The sequence below is a fragment of the Panthera uncia genome (genome assembly GCF_023721935.1).
Source record: "Panthera uncia isolate 11264 chromosome C1 unlocalized genomic scaffold, Puncia_PCG_1.0 HiC_scaffold_3, whole genome shotgun sequence".
Taxonomy (NCBI): domain Eukaryota; kingdom Metazoa; phylum Chordata; class Mammalia; order Carnivora; family Felidae; genus Panthera; species Panthera uncia.
The window spans coordinates 73,128,469-73,133,941 of record NW_026057584.1 but is presented as its reverse complement, the minus strand read 5'-3'; the positions used below and the strand labels follow the sequence as shown (position 1 = coordinate 73,133,941).

The following is a 5,473-nucleotide window of genomic DNA, read 5'->3' as shown; positions in this document are numbered from 1 at the left end:
CTAGTCAGTAAACTCATTATTCAGTTTAAAAAACAATGTGATATTGATGTTAAGGAAAAGTGGTCCCCTAAAGTGGTCACAAGTAAAAAGTGAAGGAGGAAGACAATATATGTACACTTTGCATTCTATTTTTTTTAAATGTTTATTTGCTTATTTTGAAAGAGAGAGTGAGCGCGAGCAGGGGAGGGTCAGAGAGAAAAGGAGAGATTCCCAAGCAGGTTCTGCACTGTCAGCACAGAGCCTGACTTGGGGCTCTAACCCACAAACCATGAGATCATGACCTGAGATGAAACCAGGAGTCAGACACTCAACCGACTGAGCCACCCAGGTTCCCCTGAATTGTATTTTTGAATAATGGAAGACCCTGAATTGAGAAACAAACTATACAGGCATACTATGCATGTACTTAGTAGAGTAGATTTATGGTATGTTACAGGAGTAGAAACATGGATTTTAGAGTTAGAAAGACCTGGCTTCAAATCCCAGCTCTGCCATTTGCTACCTCTGTGACTCCTTAGAATCTTCATGGAAAATGGCCACAATGATGCCTTCTAACAGTGTTAGTGTAAGGATTAAAGAGGAAATATGATAAGCATAATATGTAGGAGGTCACCATGTTCAAAAATGGTTAGCATTTTTTCCTTCATCATTTATTTATCATTACCATGCGTTATCATGGGTGTTTACTGAGAGGATATGAATAACATCAATAGAAATAACAGCACTGGTTAAAATATATTTCAGTTGAAATTTGGGTTTATAGAAAAGCCCAGAACAATTCATGTTTCAGGGTGAACAAAGTTCTTCAAAACAGCTAGCATTTGGCAATAATTTAGGTACCCTAGTTTAGGGACTACATTCCAGGTACAAATACGAATGCTTTGGGATTTGCCCCACTATCTATGCCTTATCACAGTGCGTCAGGGCTAGAAGGGCACTTAGGGAGGAAAGTAAGGCCCAAAGAGGGTAAATGATTTTCCCAGGGACAGTCTGGTTGCATCTCACCCCCACTGGTCCTTCATACCCCCCGTCTATCAATTTGTTGGCTGTTGCAGTCATAGCATACGTTTTGGTGCCTCTAAATTTTATCTTTGTCTTTTAAGAAAGACACCTAACAAAGGTATCAGCCTGTTTCCTCTACTCTTCATGCTTCTCCTTGGGAGAGTCCCTGGCAACGGTCACATGCACGTGAGCCAGACGGTTCAGTACAACCTGACATTGCACTGAATTGCCAGAAAAGGATTTCATTTCATGACAGTCTATTTGATTTGTAGTCCCTGTTCCTTTCCATTTTTCTCTTCATTCATTACTCCTCCCATGGAGAGTGGGTGGCAGATAGGAACAACTTGCCGAATTTGGTGCATTTCATTTTGTTCCCTTTTAGAAGTTCTTACAGTGGTTTTCCTGAGGAAAATCAATTAACTATTGACATAAATACTATTTGGGGATCAATTATAATTCCAATTAACTGTGCCATCTGGGTGGCTTATTACCACTCCTGGGAAACATTTGTAATGGTGAGAAAGGGTGCCTCCTGTCCTCATGTTTATGCTTTTTCCAGTCTGTGATCTATCTTCAGACCTTGCCCCTGGACCCCCAAGATCCAAGAACTAGCCTCCTGTTGGTTACCCCTGTCTCTGTCTTCCTGGAACCATTTTCCTGGCCACTGAGGTCTTAACCACTGACATTTCCCTTCTCTCCCCACTGCAAGAGGTAATATTTACTAATTGCATTATTGTATACCCCTCCCCTAAGTGCTTTCTGTGCATCATTAAACCCCTGGAGGTAGACAAGATGGCCGTCCTCAAAAAGGAGGAACCTGAATTTCCAACAAGAAAAGCACTTTGCCCACCGCCACAGAGGATTCAAACCCAGGTGTGTGTGACAAAGGCATGGCTTCTTCATCTCAACTGCTATGAGTCTCTCTCACAGCCAGGCTCCTGGCGGGCTCTGAACAGTCTTCTCATGAGGTTAACAAGCTAGAGAAACCCCACACATTTTCTGCATCTTTTACAAAATGAAGATCCCCAGGGATATTCCCCCACCACCCCACCCTGACTGGCTGAATCAGAATCACTACAGGTAAGACCCAGGAACCAGGACTCGAACACTTGTCATACTTGAAAAAGTTTGAGATCCACTGCCCTGTGTTTTTGATGCCAACTGTCCTTTAAACAAACCTTTCCTGGAGGCAAAGCCCTGCCCCCTGGTGGCCTAACCCAAAAGTGTGACTGCCGTAATGACGGGTTTGAGGGAATTCTTGATGATACACTCACTGATCACCTTTTGACGGACAAATTATTTGATTGGGTTTCAGCTGCCTCTGTCTGAGTTCTGCTTACTTTATTCAGGCCCATCACACAGAAAGTACCTGAAAGCAATTGGCTTGCTGACTTGTTTCTTGTTTGTTTGTTTGTTTTGTAGCAGCTACAAAGAGAGATTGATTTTTGTTCAATAAATGTTTGATTGTTTATTCTTTGCAGATGATACGGAGCTAAGGACAGAGCTTCTGTCCTTAGAAAGACTAGTGTATATATAGATAAGAAAATACCTAATTCTTTTCCCTAAACACACACACACACAAAGAGAGAGAGTTTCCATGAGCTGCTTTGCTCTGCCTTCATCATTAGGATACCATGTTTGAGCTCTAGTGCTTAGCCAGTTTAAACTTGGCTTCTCACCAGCTTTTTCCTTTCTCTTAATAAGAGCTTTCAACTTTCCAGGCCATTCTCTACTCTTTTCCCTTTTCCTGGCCATAATGTCACACTCCTGTATTTATTGGACCTTTCTAGCTGTTACCAAAAATAGCACGCATGTCACAAACACCACATCTGCCTTTTACAGAACACATTCCCACCACCAAATCTGCTGACCCTATAATATAAGAAAAAGTAGAAGAGATCTAGTGACAAGAACAACAAGAACAAAAAAGAGAGACCGAGTAACAGCAAGTAGAAGCCCAAAATATTTAGGAAAGAAACCCCAAAGAGCCAATCAGCTTACTCACTAAACACTTGACTAAGGACTTCCCAGTAATAATTCCCTCAATATTTTATTTATCTTAATATACAACACTTCGTTCAATCTTGTTGGCTTCCTCCCCGCCCCGTCCCCAAGAAAATAACACAAGAGGAGAATCAACCCGCGCGTTGCAAACTCAAACTTACCATAGAACTTTGGTTGGCAAATCTCAGACAGTGATTCCTCCTGGTCTCCAAGCCAGGCCACATGAGGTTGCCTGCCGTCTGCTCTACATGAATTTACAGCTCCATGCAATACCACAGGACACTGACGTTCTGAAAAAGAAATTTGATCTCATCCTGATTCATACCGCCCTTCTCCTCTTTCCTGAAGGGGGATCCCGTGTGTTTATTTTAGGACCTGGGCAAACTGTCTAGTTTCAAATACCTCACAAATAAAGAGATGGGAAAAAAAACCCGTAACAATTCAATAATACCTATGTGATTTTCAAGCCCCAAACAAATGGGAAATCATGGCTCTTTATTTTATAATGAATCAAGTGGGAGAAGAAACCATTTCTTATCTGGAGTCACCCCCAAATAAATGTTTCACGGGTGGCTTCTATGGGGACACTGAGGTCTCAGAGTTTCAAATGCTGCTTACTATAACCTAACCACAAAATATACTCAGCTTGTGTTTGTTTTCAGATTAATAAGTCTAATTTAATTGGAGAGAAGTTTCCTTCCATAGTTTCTTAAAACAAAATCGAAGACTTTTGGTTTATTTAGTGCTGTCAGCTAAACCCAGACTTACCTCAGTTTTTTCTTTGAAGCAAGACAGACATCGTTTGTGTGGTCTTTTTAACAGGGAACCATGTTAGTTTTTGTCCACATAACATTTGTTTCCAGTCCTTAGGAACAATAGAAAGAGAGAGCAAATTTGCTACATGTACAGCAACCAGCATATGAATATGTATTATGGAAAATTTTCCACACACAGAGAAAACCTCATGATTTGCTTTGGAAAACAAGTCACTTCAAAGTTGTGGAAAATAGGACCTGTTCCTTCCTTTAAGGCAAACTCTGCCGCTGATACTCAATTTGGTTTTTCTGCTTGTAACCGGCTCTCCCTGAATTACTTTGAGATGTTTGTTGTGTGTGATCAGCTGAGAGTTAATATATTGTAACCTCAAAACAAAAACACCCAAACAAAAAACCCAAACCTCTTTTTCTTGAATTTGTTCATAAAGGACAGCCATTCTTAATAAAACAAAACACAAACACAAAAACCTTTTGTTTCCCAGATCACACTTGAACTGCTTAATGATCGAGTTCCTAGAAATAAAGGCAATTTTTATAGTCATAAACACATGGGAAAACATTGAAGCCTGTATCTATTGAGATACAACTCCTTTATTTGCCACTCTCAAATATTTAAATATTATGGAGAAAGTGGTCACGACAGTTGAAATGTACCCATACAGAAGATATCTGATTTGCCCTATGAGTTCCTTGTAATGCAACTGTATTTTCTGCCAGTGACTTGTCAAGGCTTTGTATTATGTGTTTAAAACTACATACATTAAAGAAACCACCCATGTTGGCACATTCTCCCAGTCGCCTGTATGACATCCTCTAGTTCTCCTTCAGAATCTAGTCCCCATGGGTCAGCCTGTCTGCCCTAACAGCTCCTTCCATGGCTGGGAAGCCCTCTATACACTATTTGCTCTAAAGGTCATTAGGATCAACCCCAATTCCATTTCCCCAGAGTGTCTTAAGGAAGCCTGAAAGAAATCTTTCCAGCGTTTGCTCTGTCCCTACCTCTCCTGTAGGGCTGGAGGTGGCTGGAGGAAGGCAGGAAGACCCGTGCAGCTGTCCTCTGCGAGATGCTGGCCTGGCATGGAGCTGGGGGAGGGCACAGTGCGAGCAGCTGGAGGAAGAGAAGGAGGAGTAATTCATGTGCCACTGCAAACATGATACAATGCCAACAAAAACACCATTCTTTTTCCCAAGAAGTTCAAAGCGCTTTGCAAACATTAACTCATGAGCCCAAGTAGTCATGGAGCAAATATTCCTTTATTATGCCCTTAGGGTAACCACTGCAAGCAAAGTGAAGAGAAAAGGGACTCTCTTCATTGTTTCATTATTCCTCAGGTATTTATTGAGCACCAACTATGTGCTGGGTATGAGAGGCAGAAGAACAAACAAGACAGACATGGTCTGCGCTCCTACAGCAGCAGTGGGGGGCACGAAGCACCAGACTCCACTGCATACGCTTCTTTATGCTTTGTGTTTGTCCAAATTGTTTAATGGAATTTGTTCCATTCTTCAGAATGTCTATAATGTGCTAAGTGCTGAGCAAACACACAACAGAAAAACTTTTTAAGCTACCTGTAAATCGCATTATGAAGACAGGAATTGGGAATATCAACTCAAAGTGCTTTCTTTTAAGATAACATAAACAAAGCTTTACTGGGAGCAGTCTTGTCTCTTGCAATGTTTATGGAATTACT

The 5,473-nt window shown here is 41.3% G+C and overlaps 1 long non-coding RNA gene across 1 annotated transcript; it reads right to left on the bottom strand.

Moving 5' to 3' along the window:
* Window positions 1-3,206: 3,206 nt before the first annotated feature.
* On the bottom strand, window positions 3,207-4,859 carry LOC125911607 (uncharacterized). The gene is made up of 3 exons (XR_007454380.1): window positions 4,782-4,859; window positions 3,775-3,871; window positions 3,207-3,296 (listed from the first exon to the last, which is right to left on the bottom strand). It is a non-coding gene; the product is annotated as an uncharacterized LOC125911607 (long non-coding RNA).
* Between the last annotated feature and the right edge of the window lie 614 nt (window positions 4,860-5,473).